At 46.3% G+C, this 15896-nt stretch overlaps 1 protein-coding gene across 2 annotated transcripts in view; it reads right to left on the bottom strand.

The window, feature by feature from the left end:
• Positions 1–15896, bottom strand: part of LIMS1 (LIM zinc finger domain containing 1) — a 75672-nt gene that overhangs the window by 45651 nt on the left and 14125 nt on the right. The window contains exon 1 of one of the 2 annotated variants that reach the window (XM_062606983.1): positions 10357–10379. The exons of the other annotated variant lie outside the window; for it this stretch is intronic. The gene's annotated coding sequence lies outside the window, so the exon portion shown is untranslated. Of the gene's footprint in view, positions 1–10356; positions 10380–15896 lie in introns of those variants that run through there. 2 annotated transcript variants of the gene reach the window in all.

The raw sequence follows: 15896 nt of genomic DNA on the forward strand, positions 1-15896 counted from the left end.
CCTCCACCCTACAGAAAAGGGCACAGCTTTACTTACAGCACTGGTATTTTTTTAAATGACAAAGTAGAAAACCTGGAGAGGGAATAGCCAACAGCTGTAAATCCACTTCTCTGGATCACTGAGGTGTTTTGATATTACAAATTTCCTGATATTCCAGGTACTGAAAATTATTGTGACAACTTCAGTCCCTCTGGATATATACCTTAACTTGTTTTTTTTTTTAATGGGGACAAAGAGAAAAGCAACAGGCAACAACTCTGTGTGCGTAACCTGAGACAACAAAATGAGTGTGACTGGGTGCCAGGTCCTTGCCTGGGAAGAGCTACCACTGGACTCACTGGTGAGCTGTGAACAGCCACACAGGGCTACCTTATCCCACCACAGGAATCTCTGTCAATATCAAGGGGAGGGGAAGACCCTCTCTCCCCTCCTTCCCACATGCTGAGAAAGGAGGAATACCCTCTGATTTTCTTCTTTTACGAGATGAAGGCAGCCAGTTTCACTGTTCATATCCTGGAAGACCACTGCAATCTTCGACATCCTCAGCACAGGGCAAGGAGTAACTGGGAACATAAAGTTACTGCCACCTCCTAGAGCAGGTCAGGGTGATCTACCTGCATGACCAAACAAGAGTTGAACTGTGCCTCTCCTGTGTGGACAGGGGCTCAAACTCAATTTCCCTAAAACAATCTGGATCCCTTGCACACCTCAAAGGCCCCAGACAATCCTTTGCAGGTTAAAGCAGCACTATCTTTAAGACTGATATTGCTCCCCTTCCACTTGCCACACAGAGCTGTATCAAGTGGAGCCTAAAACCTTGCTTACCACCAGTGATGGGGACAGAGAAATGAGGCCACAACCTGACCTCTGAAGGCGACATGCAGGACATGCCTCCAGGTAGAACTTGTCCCAACTCTGCTCATACCACAGCTCCAGGCCACCTCCAAGTACAAATGTACCCACTGCCATTTTCCACTGCATGCTCTTAGTAACATGCCTTTTGGCCTGCTACTGGTTTCAGAGAAAAGATTATAAAGGTACAGTTTTCATATCCCCTGCAATCCATTCAAAGGCATCTTTCTCCCATGTAAGTACTGGCTCAGACTGAGCAAGCCACACAATTTTTAAAGATTAATATTTTTAAGCACAAATATCTAACCCTCATAACACTATTCTACCACTCATTGAGATTAATGGTTACAAAGTATGCTTGTAGAGTTTAGAAAGGAATTCAGGAAAACAGGTATTTTTTCTTCTTGGTCACTCGGAAGGGTATGTATTAATTTGTCTGTTTATGGACATATATAACTTAAAAGCAAAAACATCTTGTGAAAACATGACTATTTGCCCTCTGTGCTCTCAAGCTGCGAAACTGAGTAGGGCCAGCCCCAGATTTACAGCAGCATTTAATGAATAAGCTGACGTGCTGCTTTTATCTATGGCATTTTTGCTGGCTTTTCATAGTGACCCTAAAGGCAATTCAGGAAGCTTCTCTATTCAGATATTTAAAACTGTATTTTAGCATACTGTAGTGTATCTGCAACATTCAATGCATTGTGGTGAAGTCTGATGCACAATTCCTTGCCTTCTTACAAGATTTTTGGCAGACAATGCACATGCACCCTGTTAATCTTTCTTACCTGCTTTCACTCGTATGCACCAAATGCTATACTGTACCAACAGAGCCTCATTTTGCTTTCCCTTCTCCACCATGTCTCTACAGCCTGCTTCTTGCTCCATCTATTTCTGTCTTCAGGCCACTTAATGTTATCATTAACCCTTTTCTGTGGACAAATTAACAATGTAAGTTATCTTTCCAAGCTGCTGTTTCCCATACCACTGCACAGAGCTTCCTCATTTGAACCACTTATCTCTTCCTGCAAAGGCCCTTCAAGTACAAAAGTAGCAGCAAAGTTGCATTAAACTTATCAGGGGACAGTTACTAACCTAGGAGAAAGAATGCACTCCAGCTTTGTCCCAAAATAATGTGGCAAATGTCAAGGCAAGAGCAGTTTGTTCTTGAGCATGGAGAAAACCACAATAAACCATTTGCTGTACAGAATAAGAGTCCTCTCTTGCTACTGCAATGCATATTACTTCATATACTGCTCAATGCCAGAAGTTCCACCTTCATAGGAAAGCAAGGACAGTTTGTTGATTCATGATAACTGTAAAAGCTGCAAGGCTTCCCAGAGAATAGGCATCTGTTAAAAGGGAACTAGGAAAACAATCATTAACTCCTTAATTAACACTTTTTAAAGCACATTTGAGTTGGTTATTAACCAGTTTGGCCTGGCTAAAATACAGTGGGTTTTTTTTTCAGTTTTGTGACAGCTGGCCCTAGTGTATCAGCAATCTGTTTTCCAGAGGAGCTGTGCTAAAACAAAACTTGTGAACCAAATTACGGCTGGGGAGAGCAGGACAGGGTGAGCCCCACAGACACCATGCTCATGAGCACTGCCACATCAATGCGGTTTGTGGTGACCCAGACTAGGCATTAGGGAAAATGCAGCTCAGGGCTACATGAACAGCTTGAGACAGACAGTCCAGTCAAGCCCATCACCTTGGTCCTGGCACCTGGGCTTCCAACACCAGCAAAAGATGGGAGGGATCCAGCAGCTGTGGCTCTGTAGTGATAATAATGCTGCCGAGGTAGAGGAGAAGGGCCTGGACATGCACTAGGCATGAAATTAGACCAGTGCTGTCAAGCAAAGGTTGACTATGGGAGGGCACTATCACTTCACACCCACATTTCCCATTAGTATTTTAATTTGCATCCCTAGCAGGCCACCATGAACCAAAACAGCAGCACACAGGTGGAGACACATCCCAAGGGCTATTCAATACTCAGCAGGTCTTTGCCAGGTCTGCATCCTTCTCTCTGTTTCAGGCAGCTTGGATAACCCTCTGCAAGGAGATCTCTGAGGTGCCGGCATTGCAGGAGCTGGTGAAGCCAGACAGTCACATCCTGCAGCTGCCTGTCTCGCCACCCTGTGAGATCACCCTTCCCAGGGCAAAATAAACAGAAGGAAATGTGTGCTAGTGCTTCAACTGTTCCACTTTGCTGAGATAATTGAGCTGACCTAGGACCTCACCACCACAGAAAAGTCAAGGTCTAGTTCATTTTCTCTCCTTCCACCGCTCTTCCTTCCCCGCCACCACACCCCTTCCTCCCTCACCTCCACTGCAGTCACAAGGACCAGCACCCTCCTTTAGACCACCTTTTCCTCTCATGAGAGCCCTTTCCCAGCCGACACAGCCTGCCAAACCATCAGGAGACTGGGCTCTGGGGTATGGGACAGTGAATGCAGCTGGTGCAGAGCTGAGGACCAGTGAGTCCCACACCCAGCACAAGGCAACCAGACGCAAGAAGCATCCCTGCATTTCAGCAGAAGTGAGGTGTCCCCTCAGCATGAGCATCCTGTGCTGGGATGACCTGCACACGACGGGCAAACACATCCCTTCCCACCAGGTTTGCAGCAGCAGGTAAACCTACAGGCTGGGCAAGAGGGAAGGGAGTGGGGTGGGATTCAGGGACAGGGGATGGGGACCTCTCCCAATGTATCAGAATCAGTAAAGCACGTGTAATTAGAAGATGGCTCTACTATATTTGATAAGCCATCTGCACGTGAACAGCGTGCAAATAAACGTTCATTAATTATTAACCCCCCCCGACTCACGCCGTGGTGCAGGCGGACGGGCCACGGACCTGAACCGGCACGTCTCACACCCACACCCCCCTCACACACGGCTCTCCCAACAGCCGCGCTCAAAGCCGTCCCGGCACCGACCCGCAGCAGGAGGAGCCGCTGGCCGCGGACACCGCGCTGCCGCCGCCAGGCGGAGCCCCAGACCCGCCATTCCCTGGCCGCCGCTGCCTCCCAAAGCACTCCTCCCGAGCGTGCTGCCGCGTGAGCCAAGATCACCGAGTTGTAAAGGGGCAGCCAGGTCAAAAGAAGAAAAGGGCGTAAAAACCAAAACCAAATCAGAAAGCCCCTGGGTCTGCCTTACAGTCCATCCTCTCCCTGTCATCGGCCGGTCAAAGCAGCTAACCCCAGCGGCTAACGGCAAACTGACTCAAAGCTGGACCTCTGAGCCAGGCTGACTCGGCTTCAGGCAACATGACAAAATTGCTGCCATTCAAATAAGGAAGGAGATTTTTAGGATGAGGGTGGTGAGGCACTGGCACAGGTTGCCCAGAGAAGCTGTGGCTGCCCCATCCCTGGCAGTGTTCAAGGCCAGGCTGACAGGGCTTTGAGCAACCTGGCCTAGTGGAAGCCATCTCTGCTCCTTTCCAACCCAAAACTTGCTATGATTCTGTGAAACAGCACAGATAAAAATACACCCCCTGCTCTCACCTGATGACAGGGATTTCCCTCCTCTTGAATTCACAGATATTTAAACACAACTTCTGAAAAAAAGTGCTATTGCTACTTTTATTGAGAGAGGCCTTGAGCAATGCTCTGGAATGAACTGTGCTGCTCAGCTGAGGGCCCCTTGCCTAGAAATAGGAAACACCAGCTCCACTGCTAGACCTGCTCTCCTCACCAAGTGTCCCCTCCTGCGCACAGAGGGCACCCATCTGCAAGGTGAGTGGAGCAGGAGCAGACTGCAGGGTCTAGAGTACCAGGTACAAGCAGACAGGACACCTACTGCGCTGTGGGACTGGAGTCGCAGCAGCTGATCGGAGGAAGTATTTGATGTTGGGAGCTGTCAAAAGCTTCCTCTCCTCTAACACGCTTAACAGCAGAAAGGCTTGACCTTTCTGCCAGCATGTTGCTGGAAGAAGTGAAAGCAGCATTTCTCTTGTTAGCAGTTAAACAATGGAATTTGCTCCAAAACCAATAAACACTACTCACCGGTTACTTTTTGAATCTCAAGGACTTCAGTGTTCATCTATTTTGAGTCTGCCCATGGCCCTGGCTTCTGTTATAATTCCATCTGTAGAGTCCAAAGCCGCACTGACCAGATCCAAGCCCCAGAAAAATGATGGCCAGAAAGGGAAGACATCATCTCTGCTATTATCACAGTATCACAGTATGCTACAGATTGGAAGGGACCTCGAAAGATCATCGAGTCCAATCCCCCTGCCAGAGCAGGAACACCTAGATAATGTTACACAGGAATGTGTCCAGGCGGGTTTTGAATGTCTCCAGGGAAGGAGACTCCACAACCTCCCTGGGCAGCCTGTTCCAGTGTTCCGTCACCCTCACTGAGAAGAAGTTTCTTCTCAAGTTTAAGTGGAACCTCTTGTGTTCCAGTTTGTACCCATTACCCCTTGTCCTATCATTGTTTGCCGCTGAGTAGAGCCTGGCTCCATCCTCGTGACACTCCCCCTTTATATATTTATAGACACTTATAAGGTCACCCCTCAGTCTCCTCCAAACTATAGAGACCCAGCTCCCTCAGTCTTTCCTCATAAGGGAGATGCTCCACTCCCTTAATCATCTTTGTTGCCCTGCGCTGGACTCTCTCCAGCAGCTCACTGTCCTTCTTGAACTGAGGGGCCCAGAACTGGACACAATATTCCAGATGGGGTCTCACCAGGGCAGAGTAGAGGGGAAGGAGGACCTCTCTCGACCTACTGACCACCCCCCCTTCTAATACACCACAGGATGCCATTGGCCTTCTTAGCCACAAGGGCACAGTGTTGGCTCATGGTCATCCTGTCGTCCACTAGGACCCCCAGGTCCCTCTCCCCTACACTGCTCTCTAACAGGTCGTTCCCCAACCTATACTGGAACCTGGGGTTGTTCCTGCCCAGATGCAGGACTCTACACTTTCCCTTGTTATATTTCATCCAGTTATTCCCTGCCCAACTCTCCAGCCTGTCCAGGTCTCGCTGGATGGCAGCACAGCCTTCTGGCATGTCAGCCACTCCTCCCAGCTTAGTGTCATCAGCAAACTTGCTGATAGTACACTCAATTCCCTCATCTAAATCGTTGATGAATATATTAAATAATACTGGTCCCAGTACTGACCCTTGAGGCACTCCACTAGTTACAGGCCTCCAACTAGACTCCACCCCATAGACTACAACTCTCTGGCTTCTCTCCTTCAGCCAGTTCACAGTCCACCTCACTACCTGATCATCCAGGCCACACTTCCTCAATTTAGCTGTGAGGATGCTGTGGGAGACTGTGTCAAAGGCTTTGCTGAAGTCAAGGTAGACCACATCCACCGCTCTGCCATCATCCATCCACCGTGTTATTTCCTCATAAAAGGCTAAGAGATTGGTCAAACATGATTTCCCCCTGGTGAAACCATGTCGACTGCCCCTCATAACCCTCTTATCCTTGATATGCCTTAAGATGGCACCAAGGACAAGGTGTTCCATCACTTTCCCAGGGATGGAGGTGAGGCTGACCGGTCTATAGTTACCCGGGTCCTCCTTCTTGCCCTTTTTGAAGACTGGGGTGACATTTGCTTTCCTCCAGTCCTCAGGCACCTCTCCCGTTTCCCAAGACTTGGTAAAGATGATGGAGAGTGGTCTAGCAATGACTTCCACCAGTTCCCTCAGCACCCACGGGTGCATCCCATCTGGACCCATGGATTTATGGATGTCCAGATTGCTCAACTGGTCTCTAACCCATTCCTCATCGACTAAGGCAAACCGCTCCGTCGACCTGACTTCATCTAAGGTCTCAGGGGTACAGGGCTCTTCAGGACTGCCTGCAGCAGAGTAGACAGAGACAAAGAAGGCATTCAGTAACTCTGCCATCTCTGTATCTTCTGTCACCAGGGCACCCATCCCGTTCATCAGTGGGCCTACATTGCCTCTGGTGTTAGTTTTGTCTGCCATGTATTTGAAAAAGCTCTTTTTGCTGTCCTTGACCCTTCTCACCAGGTTTAATTCTAAGGAGGCCTTAGTCCTCCTAGCTGCCTTCCTACATCCTCTAGCAGCAGCCTTATATTCCTCCCAAGTGGCCAGCCCCTCCTTCCATGACCTGTAAACTCTCCTCTTCCACTTGAGCATACCCAGCAATTTCTTATTTAGCCACGCAGGTCTCTTGGCCCTCTTCCTTGACTTCCTACATGTTGGGATGCTCCGATCTTGAGCACGGAAAAAGCAATCCTTGAATGTCAACCAACTATCTTGGGCCCCTTTACCTTCAAGCAGCCTTGCCCATGGGATTTCCCCTAGCAATTGCTTGAAAAGGCCAAAGTTTGCCCTGCTAAAGTCCAGGGTTGCAATTCTACTTGCTATTCTACTAGTCCTGCCACACAAGATCCTGAACTTCACCATCTCGTGGTCGCTGCAACCAAGGCAGCCCTCAACCCTTACTGCTTCGACCAGATCCTCCTTGTTAGTGAGGATGAGATCCAGCAGCGCTCCTCTCCTGGTCGGCTCATCCACCATTTGCAGGAGGAAGTTATCATCCATACACTGGAGGAACCTCCTGGACTGTGGCTGGGTTGCCGAGTGGTCCTTCCAGCACACATCAGGGAAATTAAAATCCCCCACGATGACCACGGCCTGTGACTGTGAGGCCGCTCTCAGCTGCCTGTAGAAGGCCTCGTCAACTTCCTCACCCTGATCTGGTGGTCTGTAACAGACACCCACAGCAGTATCCCCCCTGCCAGCCTGCCCCTTAATTCTCACCCACAGACTCTTAACTCACTCGTCATCTGTCCCTGGACAGAACTCGGTGCACTGTAGTTCCTCCCGCACATAAAGAGCAACCCCACCACCCTTCCTGGATGGCCTGTCTTTCCTGAAAAGGACATAGCCCTCCATGACTATATTCCAGTCATGTGAGCTGTCCCACCACGTCTCTGTAATTGCCACCAGATCATAAGTCTCCTGACTTAACACAGGTTTCCAACTCCTCCTGCTTATTTCCCATGCTGCGCGCATTGGTGTACAGATGTTCCAGGGAGTGAGCTGAGCACACCGATTTCACCCTAGGATTATAGGAGGCCTCCCAGTCTTCATTAATTCTGGAGCGCTGCCCCACTGGGGCAAGCCCAGCTACAACCCCATCCCCCTTCGAATATAGTTTAAAGCTCTCCAAATGAGCCCTGCTAATTTGTGCCCCAGCATCCTTTTGCCTCTGTGAGATAAACCTTTGTCACTTGTCATTGTCCAGACTGGTGCCCTATAAAACCAGCTGTTATCAAAGAATCCAAAGCCCTGTCTGTAGCACCAGTCTCGAAGCCAATTGTTTATGAACTGAATCTTCCCATTCCTTCCCACATCATCAGTGGAAGATGGAAGGAGTGAGGAGAAGATCACTTGAGCCCCAGACTCTTTCACCATCCGTCCCAAGGCCCTGTAGTCCTTCTTCATCCCCCTCAGACTGCGGGAAGCAGCTTCCTCCCCACCTGTCTGGAAGATCAGCAGCGGGTCTGTCGGGTGCACCAGGTTGGGGAGCGCCCTAGTGATATCCCTGATCCGGGCTCCAGGCAGACTACACACTTCCCTATGATGAGGGTCAACTCTGCAAATTCTTCCCAGCCTCCTCTGCAATTCCCATGACTGGGGGGGAAGACAAACAGGAGGGCTACATATTGCCCAGTGTGGCTGGATGGCTCTTTGCAGCCTCTATCCTGACATGCGGGGAGATGCGCATACCCTCTTGCATGCAGACAGCACAGACATGGATGGGTGCTTCTCGTCCCAAGCTAACTCACAATCATTCAGGATATGTCTGGGCATGGGTCCCATTTTGGGACCTCACTTCACCTGAGTAATTTGATGTACCCATCTGCTTTTGGCAACAGAGCACAGGGAAGGAGGAAATGATGTTTTGGAGAAAAGAGTGATCCCAGTTCCTGCGTAGGGGTATCGTATTCCTCCTGTTTCACTTACAGAGACTACAGACGCATTAACTCACAACCAAAATAGATTTGCCATCCATGGACACAACCCTGCTCCTGATTTCAGTAAAGCAGCATGCACCAGCTGGCGGCTGCTGCACTCTTTCCAATCTTCTTCAAGTACTTTGTTGCTCAAATAAAGCCTCTCTGTTATCCTCTGGCAGGACAAGAGCTCTCAGGCTTTGTCAGTAATGAATACAGAGTCTCTTAAGAAAAAATCTAGGTCGATCCTTCTTTATATTTTACACACAATGTTTCCAAAATAAGATCTGTTTTTCTGTGCAAGCACATCATAAGACATGTTGTCTTTTCAATACGTCCTCCGAATGGCCCTGCCTGTGGCCATTTGTGTTCTCCTTTATGAATACAGTTGTTAGCACTTCTCTTTGTGAAATTTCAACTTCTTCATCATGCACCCTCTCTCCAGCCTGCCAAGACCATTTTGAATTCACCTCCTGTGCTCCCCAAGATTCCTTCAACTCAAGGACACAAACTTCATGAGCTAACTTTCAGCTCCAGCATCCAGGTCACCGGTCAAGTTACTGAACGCAAGTGGGAAAGGAGAACTCCTGCAAGGTGCCGTCAGGAAGGTACTGCTGGGGAAGGTCCTGTTTGGTGACTGTATCAAAACACGAATTACTGAATAGATGCTTCTTTCCAAGCAGCTGCACACCTCCCTCCTAGCAAGTTCACCTAGACTATTACTTCCAGACTGCTTGGGCTTCTCTTGAACAAGGCCAAGAGCCGTGAAACCTACCACAGAGCTCAAACTAACACGTCTTGCAAGCAGATGAGGAAGGAACAGGAGATGGCAGCAGCAATTCTGCAAATCATCTAAGCAACAAACTGGTAGCAAGAACAGATGGGTGGATACAGGAAGACAGAAGAGATGCTTCAAGGCTTGTGCTCCAACAAAGTTAATCACCCTAGCTCTAATTCTAGAGACCTCTTTCTCTTGTTTGCTTATGAAATTTTGTGCGAGATAGAATCAGCAGATACACCTCATTTATTCCCTCCCTTCTGTTTAAGAGGCATACTTAACTGTCAAAGTTGGAAAATTGGCTGCTTTGAAATGATCTGTTCTTAGAAATCCACATGGCTTTTTTAATGCTGCATTACTCAGTAACTGCTTATACACTGACTGTTAGTTGCATTCATGCCTTACTAGGAATTGAAATCAGACTGACTGAGCTTTAATTCTCCAGCAGCCTATTTTTGCCACCATTTTCAAATACAAATACTGCACTCACTCTTCTGCATGTCTTCTGGGGCCTCTTACATGAACTGTGAAAAAGCATCCCTAGTGAGCATTACAGCAGTCAGAACTATTCAGTATTTCCACTAGCACCATACCATTAAGCCAAAACGTTACAGAAATTTTATCACACTATGTTTGACATTAATGTTAAGAAAAGCATTCTTCCTCGCCCTTATTGCTGTGTATTATTACCTTTAAGGCTTAAACAGGAATACTGACAGCCAGGGGAAAATAAACAACATGCAAACTGGAGTGCTACAAAAGCAGAAATTACTTACACATATCAGTCTGGTTCTGGCTCCATTCACTGCCAGGGTTTCATTAATGGTCTCCCCGTCCTTGGGGTTACATGAAAGGGGAAATGAGATAACGCCCAGCTCGTCATGCTTACAGCACGCCAGCCCTTTGAACAGCAGTCATGCTCTGACTAACACCATTGGTAGCTGCTTTCCTCCCAAACTCACTGGCAGTGGACCAGGGATCTCCCTCCCAGGCAGGCTGCCACAGACCCAGGGCCAGCTGGACACCACTGGATGCCCTGCTTCTCTCCTGTCTCAACTCCCTCCCTTTTTCTTCCCATGTCTCACCCATCAGGAGTCAGGGACAGAAATTATTCCTTTTCCCCTCTCCTCCCAGTGACACCAAATAACTTTTGCTTGTCAGCGTCTCACAAGGGCACTGCACAGGCTTGTCCACTCCCCAGCCTTTGCAAAGGCAACAGCAGTGGCTCATCAGCTTGTGAAGAAAGCCCAAGCACCCACGGCATCAGGGGGCATTTACTTTGTCTTTGAATCTCAGAGCCACCCCAGGGTTCTCTGGCTGAAGGATCATAATGCCTGTCTGGACTTGGCAACACAGCCAGGGCTGGACCACAGGACAGAAGAGAGAGCTGGGGCATCAGGCTTCTTTGCAGCAAGAGGGTGTGGTATTTGTCGGAAACTTTTTCCTTTAAAAGTAATTTTTAAACCCTCTGTGTACACACACCCTTCATGAAAGAATGTGAAGGAGAAGCATTCACAGAGCTCCTAAAAGCAATCCAAACAGAGGTCACATATGAAGTGTGTGATGCATATAAATAATCATATTCAGATAAAGAATTACTATCACAGCATACCCTTAACAAGCAGTTAAAAACTGAGGTCTAAAGTCAGTAATAATTGCAGTGCTTTTTTGGCACATCATTCATTTGTGCTTCCTCTGACAACAGCCATTCCCATTTCTCCTTCCATTTACTTCTACCTGCTATAGAACCAGCAAGTCATGAAGTTCAACAGCACATCAAATATTCAGCATATAAATAAGCATAAACATTAACATCATGTGTGAGGCAAGGTACAGGTCACTTACCTGTGTGGAAAATAGGTCAAATGCAGAAAAGTAAGGGCAATAACAGAACTCTTAGGAGAATTATATATACTTATTTTTCCCCTTAATTCATACCCTTATGGTAGGTTACACATTTGTAATAGAATAGATGAGAAAACATAAGCCCTAGGAGGAAATGTGCTTTAACCTGGGACTTCCATAAACATTCAAAACTTAAGAACTCATCTGAAAATACTGCTGCCATAAAGCTAAAAGAAACCCTGATGTAATTCATTCAGAAGAACCATCACCACCCTAATTTGAACACAGGATTTAGCAGAAGAAACAGAAATCCCCAGAAGTTGTGCCTAACAAAAAGTAAACACTAATTTTGTGCACTGGATATTCCAATAATAGAAAGAAGTTGCTTCCAAAAATTTACTTTCTTGCTTTCTAAGTAATACAGAGCTGCAAGGATGCCAAGTTATTTTGAACACAGCCTATAACAGAATTCATTCAGGACAAGAAGAAAGTGCCAGCCCAAAGCATCTTTATTTTAATACCATCTTTAGATCATGGCAATGCCAGTAACATACAATTATCCATCTGAAGGTATTAAAAGAGTATAAGATTAATTTATAAAAAGTTATTTTGCTGGTCTAGCAGCAACCTTTTTTCAGTAGCTCTGATCTGCTACCGAAAAACGAGGCACCAGTCCAAAGTAAAGAGTAAGCCTAGAGAGGAAAAAAAAATAAAATCAAGATCTTTGAATAATACTTTAAAAATTTTCCACTAGTTCTTTTGACAGAAGGAAAAAGAGAAACCACACATGGAAAAACAATTTGGGTTCCCTCAACTTAAGGGAAAAAAAAATGCAAAGGAAGTTTTTATTCAAAAAGAAAAGCAGCCCAAGACAAAACCACACTCAGCAGCTGGGAGCTCAGCCATGGCAGTCCACCTCCCTGCAGCATCTCCCATGCACCCTGCTCCCTCCTCACCCCACGTACCACTGCATCGCTGCAGTGGCTGGGTACAGCTCTGCTGTGCTGCAACCTGTGAGTAGGGGCACCGGAATAAAAGCAGAGGCATTCTGTCACCTTTCATTTCCCTCATGACTGTGAACATAAACCCCATGAAGAGACAGCTGGCCAGACTGCAGCTGAGAAACCCACTGCTTAATGCTGGTGCCTGTGACAACTAGGGAATTAAGAAACACGAAAGAAACCTGGTCTAGTGGAAGGTGTCCCTGCCCATGACAGGGTTGGAACTAGATCATCTTTAAGGTGCCTTCCAACCCAAACTGTCCAACGATTCTAACATTTTTTATTCATTTATGTGAGAGCTTCAAATACAGTGGGCAGTTACAGAAAAGACACCATCCTAAAGATTTTAAATTAAGAAAAAAAAAAACAACAAAAAGGACACATGAAAACAAGAATTCAGTAAAAGATGTGGTCTTGGGAATGTACTCGAATTCACTTCAAATCTTATCTTTCAGACTGGGGCCCTGGCTGCTCTTGTGCGCCATTTCAAGTTACTTAAAACTTCTTGCAGTCACTGCAGATGAAACAGCTCAAATGGGATTTGCAGGAGCCTGTACCAGGAGCCTTCACCACCACCCAGGACCATCTTCCAGCAGGACCACCCTGGGAAGAGACAACCTGGGAAGAAGAGGACAAAGGCAGCAATGAGCAGGGACAGCTCAGGTAGAAAGAGCTGGTGTAGTAAGAGAGGACTTCAGGTGACTGAGGGTGGGGTGGAGGGGAAGGTAATTGCCAGCCACAGCCTGTAACAGGAAACAGTGAAGTTTCATCCTGGAAAACCCACCATCGCACCAAGTCCCAATATGTTCCAGATTTATTAGTGGTTAGCAGTAAATGCTTGAAAAAAAAAGCACAGGAATTCAGTAAATGGATTCAAGACAGTAGTACAGCTACAGAGGAGGATATACACCCATATTATATGAAATATATTATGTGAAATAGAAGTGACACCATAGGGAGCACCTTCAAAAAGATGGCTGGGGAAATTTATCTGAACTTCTGCTGAAATGAATGACAGAGGCTTCAGATGCTCAGCAGTTCCCAAAATGGGACTCATAACCAGCGCCTTCTCTTCCTGGAATCATTACAGAAAAGCAGCTTTTAAATTATCCAGATTTAAATTATCGTAAATTATCCTGTACCTAAAACTTGGAATTAACTCTGATTTCCACACAGAACACGCTCACAGTGACAAAAAGTTACTTTAAATTCTGGTCTTTCCATGTCCAGACTTTCAGCCTATAGATGCCAAAAGATATTAAAAATAAAAATGTAATCAGCCCTCAGCTTTAACTATCACTGCCAGGAACCACAGAACAGCAATTAGATACTGGAAGTCACAGGCAAAAGGGAAGAAAGACAAAGAAGATAAAATTTTCCTTGTAGTCAGGTCAGCCACAGGATTTCCTGCTGAATTCCCTTAAGCTATGGAGACTTTTGTTAACACTTTATTTGTACTTGGATAAAGTACAGTAGAAATATGATTTTTTTTTTTAAATAAAATTGTAAGGAATGCATATAGCCCAACCATGCCAAACAGCACTCCCCTACACCAAGGGAAGGATGAGTGTTACTGCAGGGACTGTGCTATGCTACCATCACCCTCCGAACACGAGCCAGAGGAGAATACCATACTTTTGGGTTCAGAGCAATATCCTCTACTCCAGTGGGTGGAAGAAGTTGCTTTACCCTCAGGCCAGTCATTGATGTATGCTTAGATTGCTCAAAGGCACCTTCCCAAATGCAGAATAATCAGCCCAATCTATAACTGAGGGTATAAGAACAAAGCAGCTGTAAACCAGACACCTCTAAGGAACAACAGAGACTGTTTTTCTGCCATAAGGCAGGATATGGATGCCAGTTCAAGAGCATCTCATTTGCTGATATTCTTATGAGCAAGACATTTTGGCAAAGCAAACGTCTCTTTGCTGCTTCTGTCTGTTTGCTTTTAAGCTCTCCTTTCCCAAACAAACAAGAAGAAGAAAATTTGTACACCATTCATGTCCCTGCTCTCTGACCTTTAGCAGGCTGCAATCACCTTGAAATGGCAGTTCAGTGACACAGTTTATGCATAGCCCTTTTCACAGCTTCTCAGGCAGGATCAGACATGTTGCACAGTGCTAAGTACCAACCCACTATAAACTCTCCTACCCAGATCAAATAAGCTTTAAATTAAAACTATTGGTAGGTGACCTGTCTTGGTATAAAACCTACTAGGAAGAAGTGATCTTCAGTACTCCCACAGCTGGCATAAACTGTGCTGCATGCTTTGAGCAATTAAACAGAGAGATCATTAAGAACTGTGCCTGACCACATCTGTCCCACCAAGCGGTATCGTACATGGAGTTAGCCCAGCCATAAGCCGCGCTTAACTTACACATAATGTGTGGCCCTGAACATCACCAGCTATTTTTTCTTTCAGAAACTGGGATAGGAATCAGAGTCACTTATAATATATATGAAATCTGCCAGTACTGTTTACTGGACTAAAACATATCTAAAAATGCTAGCCTGTACTTTTATGACAGCATGTCAAATGTCAAGGCCATGCACAACATGCTCTAGAAATTCAAATGTCTGGATTCCTACCTGGATGACCCATAAGAGAACATCACTATTATAACCCTCCCTCAGAAAAGATTTAGAGGACAGATAACATGTAACACATATGAAGCTAGACATTCTTTCCAATTACTGGGCAAAACCCAAGGGTCCAAACATCTGTTTAATACTACATTTGGTTGCCACTATTGCTGCCAGTGGTGGCAGATCTTCTGTTCTAACACTGCCCTGCAACTATCCCCTTTGGAAGGTGGCTCCTCCACATGTATTTATAAAGGAGATGATAACAAGTAGCTCTGAGCAGTCTGACCTGGTGCTCAGCAGTCAGCAGAAAGCACAAGCATAAGTTAATTAGGAACACAAACACAATGCAATACACACATACAGAGATTATGGTTTCAGTGACTTAATGGATAAATCATTACAGTTGTCCAGAATTCAGTCTGGTTCACGGGGAAGTGGGGGATATGCCAAATGAACAGAAAACCCATTTTTTACCATTAAATCCCAATGTGCTGTGCCTAATGTCACTGAAGAATTCTGGCATAACACCAAGAAAGACAAGAAACATTGACCAAGACATACAAATACACCAGGCACCTTAGAAAACACAGCAACTTTGACATTGTAAGTGTTATCTTCCTTCCTCTTTACCATCTTCCATTTTGGAATGCCTGGCAACAGGCACTTCAGGGCCCTGCTGCTTCTGGGATGCACTGTGATTAACCTCTGTCAACCATGTTGATACATAAATGCCATCTTCCCTGTTGCTGTTTTGTTCACGTGTATCATTCACTAACCACTGCTACAGGGCCCAGCACCTCTCCCCTGCTTTCCCTTGAAGGGGAGTTCTGGTCTTGTCAAAACATAACTACTGCAAAGCACCGCCAGTTCTCAAACCAGACCCA

Source organism: Pezoporus occidentalis, unplaced genomic scaffold (genome assembly GCF_034315485.1).
Source record: "Pezoporus occidentalis ecotype Australia unplaced genomic scaffold, CSIRO_AGI_Poc_V1 ctg99, whole genome shotgun sequence".
NCBI lineage: Eukaryota > Metazoa > Chordata > Aves > Psittaciformes > Psittacidae > Pezoporus > Pezoporus occidentalis.